The sequence below is a fragment of the Bison bison genome, unplaced genomic scaffold (genome assembly GCF_000754665.1).
Source record: "Bison bison bison isolate TAMUID 2011002044 unplaced genomic scaffold, Bison_UMD1.0 scf7180017864527, whole genome shotgun sequence".
NCBI lineage: Eukaryota > Metazoa > Chordata > Mammalia > Artiodactyla > Bovidae > Bison > Bison bison.
This window is the reverse complement of record NW_011495078.1, coordinates 11,170,570-11,183,385: the sequence shown is the minus strand read 5'-3', so window position 1 is coordinate 11,183,385 and position 12,816 is coordinate 11,170,570.

Sequence of the window (12,816 nt, the reverse complement as noted above, 5' to 3'; positions counted from 1 at the left end):
TACTCCTTTTCCTATTTGGAACCAGTCTGTTGTTCCATGTCCAGTTCTAACTGTTGCTTCCTGATCTGCATACAGGTTTCTCAAGAGGAAGGTCAGGTGGTCTGGTATTCCCATCTCTTTCAGAATTTTCCACAGTTTATTGTGATCCACACAGTCAAAGGCTTTGGCATAGTCAATAAAGCAGAAATAGATGTTTTTCTGGAACTCTCTTGCTTTTTCTATGATCCAGCGGATGTTGGCAATTTGGTCTCTGGTTCCTCTGCCTTTTCTAAAACCAGCTTGAACATCAGGAAGTTCAGGGTTCACGTATTGCTGAAGCCTGGCTTGGAGAATTTTGAGCATTACTTTACTAGCGTGTGAGATGAGTGCAGTTGTGCGGTAGTTTGAGCATTCTTTGGCATTGCCTTTCTTTGGGATTGAAATGAAAACTGACCTTTTCCAGTCCTGTGGCTACTGCTGAGTTTTCCAAATATTCTGGCATATTGAGTGCAGCACTTCCACAGCATCATCTTTCAGGATTTGAAATAGCTCAACTGGAATTCCATCACCTCCACTAGCTTTGTTTGTAGTGATGCTTTCTAAGGCCCACTTGATTTCACATTCCACTCAGCCATAAAAAAGAACATATTTGAGTCAGTTCTCGTGAGGTGGATGAACCTAGAGCCTGTTATATAGAGTGAAATCAGAAAGAGAAAAACAAATATCCTATGTTAACACATATATATGGAATCTAGAAAAATGATACCAATGAACCTATTTGCAGGGCAGGAATAGAGACTCAGACACAGGCAACAGACTTGTGGACACAGCGGGGGAAGGAGAGGGCGGGATGGATAGAGAGAATGGCATTGAAATACAGACATTACCGTGCGTGAGTAGAGAGCTAATGGGAAGTGGCTGCATAGCACAGGGAGCTCAGCCAGTGCTCTGTGACAGCCTAGAGGCGTGAGATGGGATGGGAGGCGGTGGTGGGGCGGGGGTCAAGAGGGAGCGAACGTGTCCATATTTATGGCTGATTCATGTTGGTGTATGGCAGAAACCATCACAACATTGTAAAGCAACTATCCTCCAATTAAAAATACATGTTAATAAAAGGTGCTATCCTTCCCCGGGCCGTGCGTGGCACCTATCTCAGTCACCCAGAATCAATGTGTGTATTGTGGTGTGTGTTTGTGAGGGGGATGAATGCACACCTTCTTCCTAAAGTTTTCCCATTGCAGAGGTTGACCTCAAAAAGAGTGTTTCCTTAACCTTTCATTGTTCTTATAGGAAACTTTTGGAACATTTAGGTTGTGTGTACATCTAACAAAAAAGGCTATAAGTCGTACACTCACTCAATTTTCATTAAACTATCGGGGAGGAAGAAAACTTTCCTCTATCCTTCTAGGTCCTTCTGGCTGGTCTAAGAATTAAATTGGCATGAGGCTGACAGGAGAAAATCCAATTTAGCTTTGTATGTATGGGAATCTCACATACACAAGAAGGTCAGAGACAGCAAAGTGAAACGAGGTCTATATGCCACCCAAGCTGAGGAATGCAGTGAGGACCTGGGTTTCCATGGGCGGCAGGGCCACTCATGTGATGGTAAGAGGAGTGTGCGTGTGTACTGAGTCACTTCGGTCGTGTCCGACTCTTAGCGACCCTACGTCTGACTCTTAGCCCGCCAGGCTCCCCTGTCCATGGGAGTCTCCAGGCAAGAATACTAGAGTGGATTGCCGTGCTCTCCTCCAGGGGATCTTCCTGATCCAGGGGTTGAACCCACATCTCTTACGTCTCTTGCATTGGCAGGCGGGTTCTTTAGTGCCACCTGGGAAGCCCTGGAAGGGGAGCAGATGTTGGCCACTTAGATGTCTTTTCCTGACATACAGATGGGGCCACTTAGGTAAAATACCTCTCCGGTAACAGCTCTTTTTCTGGGGAAAATCCCCACACGAAATTCTTGTAGGTAGTGAGGGGAGAGGCAGTCGCTTCTCTAGAACCCACAGAGTGCTGATGGCCTTTAGCTCAAAATAATCCTCATGCAAAAGTGGCACATTCTGGGGGGGCCTCATTCTGAACCCCTAAAAATCACACTTATGTACTAGCAACTAGATAAAAATCCAGACCAGTCCATGCACCCCAGCATCCCCTTCCCATCACTACCTCCTAGGTTACTAGATTTTTTTTTTAAGTCTTCTTGAATTTGTCACAGTACTGTTTCTGTTTTATGTTTTAGCTTTTCACTGCAATGCATGTGGGATCTTGGCTCCCTGCCCAGGGCCCAGGGATCGAACTCAAATGCCCTGCATTGGAAGGCAACGTCTTAACCAATGGACCACCGGGGCAGTCCCAACTCTAGATTCTGTTTTTTTTGTTTTTTTGTTTTTGCCTAGTTTTGAACTTGAGATAAATGGAGTCACCTGGTGTGTGTTCTTCCAGCACTGGCTTCTTTTACTCAATATCATTTGGTACAATTCATGTGTACTGTTAACAGTTGTATAGTTCATTCACTCCCATTGCTGTTTTTATTCCTTTGTGGGGATAGATCAGTACTGATTTATTCCTTTCCCTGATGATGAACACCTGAGTGCTATCCACTGAGGCTGCTACAGACAGCACTGCTGCTAACATTCCTGAGCATCAGTTCAGTTCAGTTGCTCAGTCATGTCTGACTCTTTGCAACCCCATGGACTGCAGCACGCCAGGCTTCCCTGTCCATCACCAACTCCCGGAACTTACCCAAACTCATGTCCATCAAGTCGGTGATACCATCCAACCATCTCATTCTCTGTCATCCCCTTCTCCTCTTGCCATCAATCTTTCCCAGCATCAGGGTCTTTTCAGATAAATCAGCTCTTCACATCAGGTGGCCAAAGTATTGGAGTTTCAGCTTCAGCATCAGTACTTCCAATGAATATTCAGGACTGATTTCCTCTAGGATAGACCCGTTGGATCTCCTTGCAGTCCAGGGGACTCTCAAGAGTCTTCTCCAACACTACAGTTCAAAAGCATCAATTCTTTGGCATTCAGCTTTCTTTATAGTCCAATTCTCACATCCATATATGACTACTGGAAAAACCATAGCTTTGATTAAACAGACCTTTGGAGGCAAAGTAATGTCTCTGTTTTGCAATATGCTGTCTAGGTTGGTCACAGTTTTCTTCCAAGGAGCAAGCATCTTTTAATTTCATGACTGCAGTCACCATCTGCAGTGATTTTGGAGCCCCCCAAAATAAAGTCTCTCACTGTTTCCATTGTTTCCCCACCTATTTGCCATGAAGTGATGGGACCAGATGCCATGATCTTCATTTTCTGAATCTTGAGCTTTAAGCCAACTTTTTCACTCTCTTCTTTCACTTTCATTAAGAGGCTCTTTAGTTCCTCTTCACTTTCTGCCATAAGGGTGGTGTCAGCTGCATATCTGAAATTATTGATATTTCTCCCAGCAATCTTGATTCCAGCTTGTGCTTCATCCAGCCCAGCGTTTCTCATGATGTATTCTGCATATAAGTTAAATAAGCAGGGTGACAATATATAGCCTTGATGTATTCCTGTCCCTATTTGGAACGAGTCTGTTGTTCCATGTCCAGTTCTGTTGCTTCTTGACCTGCATACAGATTTCTCAGGAGGCAGGTCAGGTGGTCTGGTATTCCCATCTCTTTCAGAATTTTCCACAGTTTGTTGTGATCCACACATTGGATCTGTGTGGATCCCGAGCATACTTTTGGACAAACCTATGCACTCACTTCCCTTGGGATTTGCCCAGGGTGGAGCTGCTGGGCCACAGAGTATGCTTGGCTGCAGTTTTAGCTGATACCACAGCATGGCAACCCACTCCACCGTTCTTGTCTGGAGAATCCTATGAACAGAGGAGCCTGGCGGGCTACAGTTCATGGGGTTACAAAGAGTCGGACACGACTGAAGCGACTTAGCACACTCGCACACAAAAGAGAATAAGAGAGCCAGGGAGAAGACTTTTTCAATTACCTGAAAAAATTTAAGCTCAGTCAACATTTTATCAAGAGAACTTTTACTCCATGATTGCACAAATTTTAAAAATAATAATTGGAGGAGAACTCAGGGATTGTGCAGTTCAGGATTTTTCAGCCATTGTAAAATTTACAATGGGTTAAAATAAAAAATGGGTTTCTCTTCTTATTATAAAACATGTGTGCATGCTAAGTCGCTTCAGCAGTGTCTGACTCTTTGCAACCCCATGGACTGTAACCCACCAAGCTCCTCTGTCCATGGGATTCTCCAGGCAAAAATACTGGAGTGGGCTGTCCCTCCCTTTTCCAGGATCTTCCTGACCCAGGCATCAAACCCGGGTCTCTCATGTCTCCTTCATTGGCAGTCGGGTTCTTTATCACTAGGGCCACCAAAATATATGTAACATAAAATTCACTATCAGGGGCGTTCCCTCCTCATCCAGTGGTTAAGACTTTGCCTTCCAAAGCAGGGGGTGTGGGTTTGATTCCTTGTCAGTGAGCTAAGATCCCACATGCCTCATGGTCAAAAAACCAAAACATAAAACAGAAGCAATATTGTGAGAAATTCAATGAAGACTTTAAAAAATGGTCCACATCAAAAAAAAAAAAAGATCTTTTAAAAAATTTCCTATTTTAACCACTTACAGTAGGTTTTGAAATTATTTTAGTAGGTCATGATCAGAATTTTTTAATAAAATGGAACAGAATACAGAAGAAAATGCATCACAGTAGACATAAATACTATTCTGTGGGACTCTTTTTTATTGCAGGGTGGGGATGTGCTCTGGATCAAAAAAGTTTGTAAAACACAGGTCTAGTCCAGCTTTTTAAATTTGCAGAGTGGCAGGTACACTCAGAGGCTAAAGGGATGTTTCTAAACAGAGCCTCAACTAGACCATGAAATCCTGACTTCCGATTCAGCATACTTTCTAACTCCCCTCTCACCATCTGAGATCAGTGCCGCTGATCCCGCCAGAGTTACAGGCTAGATGGGGCCATGTATCCCCTGCCCCTGGAGCCGGTCCCCAAGTAGCCTGTGGAAGCCAGGACCCAACGCCCAGCACCTTCTGAGCCTTTAAAACTCAGGGCACCCATTTGACCCTATCTGCTTTAGGGTCAACCAGGAATAGTACAAACCTAGAAACTTAAAAAAAAGAGTGGGGAAAGGACCTGTGGTTTGACATTTTTCAGAATTTTTTTTCTCTTGTGTCTGTGTTTCAAGGACACTTTTCAAGTGCAGAGAGCTGGAGAGGAAGCTCTATAAATAGAAGGGGCCCCACGGTGGTGGTGGGGTGGGGGTGCAGCTGGGGAAGACGAAGTGCTCTCGGAACATCTGCTTGTCTCCAAATCTAGGGCCCTGGAGGGGCTTTTCGGGAGGCCCTTCCTCACCATCAAAACCAGGGCTGGCACCAAGTCTGCTGCCTGGGCCCCCAGGTTCCAGCTCCAGCCCGTCCCCAACCCATTTCCACCCAAGTCGGCCTTCTGGGAGGAAAAGGAGGCATCTCAACTTGGACCTAAGTTCCAGGGGGTCATTTGGCTTAAAAAGCCCCCCTCCCCACACTGCATTCACCCCCAACCCACCAGGGATATCTTAACATCACCTAGATGTGTCCCGCCCTAGTCAAACCTCAGCAATGCCTTCCTGAGGTCTTGGGATAAGCCCCGCCTGCAGCCCACCGATAGCAGATCCATCATTTTCAACCAGGTAGATGTAACAAGAGAGAAGTGAATTGAGGGCAGGTGGTGCGAGGCTGTATTTGTACTGCATCCCCGGTTTTTCCTGGGAGTGTATGTTTCCTTGGGAGGGGTGGGCTTTGGTGGGAAGAAGACGAAAGGCCATGGAGAGAGTTGGGAGAGGGGGCCAGATTCCCGCCCCCCCCCGCTTTCCTCCCTGCCCCTACTCACTGACCACCTTTCCCTCCTCCCAGCTGCACCTCCCTCTCCCAGGACCTTATCTTTGCTCCTCACCTGGACCTTCCCTTGGCCGTCAAGCCTCCACCTCAGCCTCGCCTTGCTTGGCCAAGGGCTCTTCAAGGACCCTCTAAAATTAGAACCTCTTTTTTGGCCCCGTGGGCCCTTCCTTCCAACACCTAATGTGTGTGAGCCAGAATTTGATTGGCATAGCCATTAGGTAGATGTTTCTCTCCCCCAACAAACTGTGAACTCTGAAGACAAGCACGAGTTGGTTTTGCTGACTGCTGTGTGCCCACCTTCCAACTCAGGGTCTGCAGGGGAAAGGGTACCAGATACAATACAGGTGAGAGGAGGAAGGGGAGGAGGGAGGAGGAAGAAGAGGAGAGAAGGGGTCCTGCAGGGAACAGGGGAGAGTGGTGGACAGGAGAGGGGAGGGAATGGGACCAGTTATCACCAAGAACAATGCAGGCTCTCTCCAACACCCCCTGAAAACGCGCTTCGATTCCCCTGTTCTAACCAGTCTAGGGCTTCCCAGGTGGCGCTAGTGGTAAAGAATCCACCTGCCAATCCAGGTTAAATATAGCAGATGTATGTTGGATCCCTGCGTCTGGAAGATCCCCTGGAGGAGGGCATGCAACCCACTCCAGTACTCTTGCCTGGGAAATCCCATGGACAGAGGAGCCCGGCAGGCTCCAGTCCATGGGGTCCTAGAGAGCGGGACAAGACTGAAACGACTTAGCAGGAATGCACTCGTGGTCTCAATTAAATAGTCAGGAGACAAGAAGAGGTCTTGTGACCATGGCTGGGCCCCTCAGGAAGATGACAGACTCCTTTCCTGGCAAGGACTCAGCCAGTGAGAAGCCAGGGACTCTGTTTACTACAACAGCCCTCCCAACTTCCTTTCCACTCTAGAGAAGAGTCTTCCTTCCCTTTCCGTGTGGGGCCTTGCACGTGGCACACTACAGTGGCAGGTGCTGAATGCTAATTCTCTGCCCATCCCGAATAAACCCATCTGGAGATGCTGGAGAAATATCTGGTGGTTATTTGTTTCGAATCACATTCCCAGAAGATCCCTGTGTCTATTTAAGGTCACTGGGAAAGACTGAGGGCAGGAGGAGAAGGGGGCAACAGAGGATGAGATGGTTGGATGGCATCATCGACTCAATGGACATGAGCCTGAACAAACTACAGGAGATGGTGAAGGACAGGGAAGCCTGGCATGCCCGGCTTCCCAGGCATGCCCAGTCCATGGGGTTGCAAAGAGTCAGATGGGACTGAGGGGCTGAGCAACAACAACAACCTCCCAGTTCACCCCAGACCCAGCCAACCTCTAATCTGCTCGCTCTCTCTCTGCATATAGATTTGCCTTTTCTGGATGTTTTGTGTAAATGGAAACATCCAGTGTATAACCTTTGGCATCTGGTTTCTTTCACTGAGCTTAGTGATTTGGGGGTTCCTGTTGTGGCATGCGTGTTTATCAGCAGTTTGTTTCTTTTTGCTGCTGAACAGTAGCCCTGAGCCTTGGTTTCTCATTAGTGAAGCTGTGCTGTGCTTAGTCGCTCAGTCATGTCTGAGTCTTTGCGACCCCATAGACTGTAGTCCGCCAGGTTCCTCTGTCCATGGGATTTCCCAAGCAAGAATACAGGAGTGGGTTGCCATACCCTCCTCCAGGGGGTCTTCCCAACACAGGGAACAAACCCAAGTCTCCTGCATTGCAAGTGGATTCTTTACCATCTGAGCCACCAGGGAAGCCCTATCAGTGAAGGAGAAAGATATCTGCAGTGCAGTCATAGAGAAACCATGCCTTCTTCCAAGGACCTCACTGAAAGGGAGGTTGGCCCAGGTGTCTCCTATGCCTGGGAGACAGAGAGAACAGCCCATGATGGTGATGGAGACTGGAAATAATCACTACGATGGAAAAACTTAAAAGACATCTCAATGGGATAGAGTGACAAGCAGAAACCAGTGAGGTCAAATGTCAAAAAAAAAACCTTTCCTTCGGTTTCACATATCACTTTCGTAAGTGGGAAGTGCCAGAATAACTAACACCTTGAGAAAAACAGAGGAGCCCTGAGTTTGGAGAGATGCACTCTGCATCAACAGGACCCAAAGTCGGGGCCACCCCCAGACCCAAGAAATGGGAATCCCCTGGCAAAGATTAGGATCAGAAGCCCTCCCACATGATTCCAATGTACAGCCAAAGCCAAAGTCAAGGATGACTGTGCTGAAGGTTACGGGGCACCCAGAATAACCGACTGCTGTATCAGAAGGGAGGATCTCGGGTGGAATCCTGATCTGCCTGTCACATCCTCACACAGACCGCCCTCTTCTGGAAGGCCACCCGGAGGTGTAGCTGTTGCCCTCACATCCACAGATGCCCTAATGCTGACTCCACAGAGAGGCCCTGACAGGCGCATGGACAAGGCCGGATTATCACAGGGGGAGATAGCTGGTTCTTCCTACTTTAGTAAAGAAAAAGAAATTCACCAATACTATCTGAATACATCCTCCTAGAAACTCGCCGAAGGAAAGTTCCCCTAGGACTGATCACAGCAGTCGGCTACGTAGATTTCTAGACACTTTTCCCTGCATTTTAGCTCTCTAGGTAAATACACAACCACATAGTTGAAAGTGCACATTGCTCTCAATTTTGCTCACTTCTACCAACGTCATTTTGGTGAGCCTTCTTGTACATATGTACCCACGCACACGTCCACTTATTTTGTTATTAGGGTAGATTCTAAGCAGTGAAATGTCTGGGAGTTCTGGGCTCTGCATTCAGCTTTGTGTATTTATTTGCCTTTAGTGTTACAATGACTATAGCAGGAGAGTTGGTGGTTTCATTCTTGGTTGTACTATGGACTCTGTTGATTTTCAAGTAGGTTCCCTTTCCCCTTGTGTGTATGTGAGTCTCTGCTAAGTCACTTCAGTCAAGTCTGACTCTTTGCAACCCTATGAACTGTAGGGGATCTTCCCGACCCAGGGATTGAACCCGGGTCTCCTGTGTCTCCTGCATTGCAAGCAGATTCTTTACTGCTGCACCACCAGGGAAGCCCCTCTTTCTCCTTACCTTTTCTAATTAGTTACAGTAAGCGATTACAAAAACCATTAATATTTTATTGTGGTTGTGGTGGTGGTGGTTTAGTCGCTAAATCATATCCAACTCTTTGCGACCCTATGGACTCTCACCTGCCAGGCTTCCTCTGTTCATGGGATGCTCCAGGCAAGAATACTGGAGTGGGTTGCCATTTCCTCCTCCAGGGGATCTTCCCGACCCAGGGATCAAACTCAGGTCTCCAGCATGGCAGGCGATCTCCTGCACTGCAGCAGATTCTTTACCGACTGAGCCACCAGGGAAGCCCACTTTAATCAGTTTTGAGTGAACAGTTCTGTGGCACTGAGTACATTCACACTGTTGTGCATCCACCCTCGCCATCCAGTTCCAGAACTTTCTCATCTTCCCGAACAGAAACCCTGTAGTCATTAGACACTAAGCCCCCAGCACCCCCTACTTCCAGCCCCCAGCCCCCCACTGTTCTTCCTTTTGTCGTTATAGACTTGACTGCTCTGGGAAGCCCATACAATATTTGTCCTTCTGTGTCTGGATTCTTCCACTTAACATAATGTGTCCACGATTCATGCACACTGTAGCCTGTACCAGCTCTTCACTGCTTTTTACGGCTGAATGATAATCCATCGCATGTATGGGTCACATTTTTTTATCCATTCCTCTGTCAATGGACACTTGGGTGGCTTTACCCTTTTGGCTATCGTGAATACTGCTGTGATGACTAGGAATACCCACTGTAAAAACAACTGTTTGAGTCTCTTCTTCCACTTCTTTGGATACATATGAGCACTGGAATTTCTGGATCATATGGTAATTCTTTGTTTAATTTTTTTGAGGAATCATCACACCATTTTCCACAGTGTCTGCACCACTTTACAGTCCCACCAGCAACGCACAGAGATCCAGTTTCTCCAGTTCTCACCAACAGTTGTTATACTCTATTGCTTTTTAAAAATACTCACACTAGTCGGACACGACTGAGTGACTTCACTTTCACTTTTCACTTTCATGCATTGGAGAAGGAAATGACAACCCACTTCAGTGTTCTTGTCTGGAGAATCCCAGGGACGGGGGAGCCTGGTGGGCTGCCATCTATGGGGTCACACAGAGTCGGACACGACTGAAGCGACTTAGCAGCAGTAGCAGCAGGGAATTCCTTGGCAGTCCAGGGGTTAAAACTCTGAGCTTCCATTGCCGAGGGCACAGGTTCAATCTCTGTTTGGGGAACTAGGATTCTGCAAGCTGTCAAGCATGTCCCCCGCAGAAAAGTAAAATAATGAACTCTTCAATTAAAAATACCCACACTAATGGAAATTAAAGCCATTGATTTGTGTCTGTTGATCTTGCGTCCAACCCCCTCCTCAAATTCTCACATTAGTTTTTCATTTGGTGTCTTGGATTCTCTAGGTAGTTCATCACATCACCTGCAAGAGTGACAGTGTCTTTCCTTCTCATTTTAGACTCGGGCCCCTTAGTCTTACCCTTCTATGCTATCAAGGCCCCGCTTTACAAGGTTGAAGAGAAGCAGCGTTGGATGGCAGCCACCCCTTCTTTCCAGTGTTTCACCCTTGTTATTGTTCAGTTGCTCAGTCGTGTCCAACTCCTTGCAACCCCCTGAACTGCAGCACACCAGACTTCCCTGTCCACCATCTCCTGGAGCTTACTCAAACTCATGTCCATTGAGTTGGCGATGCCATCCAGCCATCTCATCCTCTGTTACCTCCTTCTCTTCCTGCCCTCAATCTTTCCCAGCATCAGAGTCTTTTCCACTGAGTTGGCTTGTCGCATCACGCGGCCAAAGTGTTGGAGCTTCAGCTTCAGCATCAGTCCTTCCAATGAACATTTAGGGTTGATTTCCTTTTGGATTGACTGGTTTGATCTCCTTGCTAAGGGACTCTCAAGAGTCTTCTCTTACATCATGATTTGTGTAAGCTTCTGGTGAACCCTGGTTAGGACTCAGCATGTTTCTGGATTGCTAAGAGTTTATCAATAGTATGCAGCTTTTCAAATGTTTTTGGGGTGTCTATTGAAATTATTATGGTTCAATGCAATGAAATACACTGATAGGTTCCCTAATAATAATCCACCCCTGCCTTTGTTGAGTGAACTTACTTGTCATGAAGTATTTGTGTTTAATGTAAAGTCCAGGCTACACTCGATCACCACAGATGAACAGGTGTCCAAAGGCTAAGGAAACACAAGAGATAAGGATGGATAAGGCTCATATCCTTGCTCCCAGAAGGGCACATCAGTGGAGGAAAATCCCAAAGGAGCAAGAGTCTTCAAAGAACTTCTGATCCTGTTGTAATAAGATGGAGAGAACCACATTTATCCCAGTTAATATCAAGGAGAGTTCTGGGTGCCCTTAGAAGAAACATTGTGATAAATAGATTTCGATTGGTGAAATGTCTACCCAAGAAGAGCCTCATGTTGTGCTGAGCATCTGAGCTGCTGGGGTAGGCAGAGCTGGGGCAGAGCTGACTTGCCCGTGGGTTGAAAAGGACAGGAAGAAAACCTGGAAGTGGAAAGCTAGAGAGACTGGGCAGTGCTGGGGAGAAAGGAGAAAAAGAAAAGGAAGAAAACCCTGCCATCGGGGCAGCCGAGGGGGGCCCCTGGGGAGAAGAGATTGTCAACCAGGCTGCAGGCTGGTTTGCTCTCATTACTTGTGAAAAAAACTGAAAGTTAAATTTGCTCAACTGTGTCCGACTCTTTTGCAACCCTATGGGCTATACAGTCCACGGAATTCTCCAGGCCAGAATGCTGGAGTGGGCAGCCTTTCCCTTCTCCAGGGGATCTTCCCAACCCGGGGATCGAACCCAGGTCTCCCTCACTGCAGGCTGATGCTTTTACCCATCTGAGGTCCAGTGGGGGAGCAAGCAAAGGGCCAAGTGCTGTCAGCAGCTGGAGACACCATGTAGGTGGGGCGAAGGAGCTGAGGACGCCTGACTTCAAGGTCACCCCGAGGCTTGGGACGCAGCAAAACCTTGCACCTGAGCTGGCTGGGGTGGAGTTTACCAAGGGAAAGGGCAAAGTACGACTTGGGAGATGAAAGTTCTAGTCTGGAGGATCTTAATCACATGGTGTGGATCCCTCAAAGGGTCTGTGAATAGAACCCAGAGGGTCCACGAACGTAAATAGGAAAAATTTACATGTTTATTTTCCCTAACCTCTAACTGAAATGGAGCATTCCCTTCTGTCTTGAACACAGGTAACAAATCCTAAGTTTTAGCTGTGCCAAGAGAAATAACAAGACAGAGTCTCATTCCACACTTTAAGGGTTGCCAGTATCTCAAATGCAGTACTTGGATGCAATCTAAAAAGCAACAGAATGATCTCTGTTCATTTCCAAGGCAAATCATTCAATATCACAGTAATCCAAGCCTATGCCCCAACCAGTAACGCTGAAGAAGCTGAAGTTGAATGGTTCTATGAAGACCTACAAGACCTTTTAGAACTAACACCCAAAAAAGATGTCCTTTTCATTATAGGGGACTGGAATGCAAAAGTAAGAAGTCAAGAGTAACAGGCAAATTTGGCCTTGGAATACGGAATGAAGCAGGGCAAAGGCTAATAGAATTTTGCCAAGAGAACGCACTGGTCATAGCAAACACCCTCTTCCAACAACACAAGAGAAGACTCTACACATGGATATCATCAGATGGTCAACATCAAAATCAGATTGATTATATTCTTTGCAACCAAAAATGGAGAAGCTCTATACAGTCAGCAAAGACAAGGCCGGGAGCTGACTATGGCTCAGATCATGAGCTCCTTATTGCCAAATTCAGACTGAAATTGAAGAAAGTAGGGAAAACCACTAGACCATTCAGGTATGACCTAAATCAAGTCCCTTATGATTATACA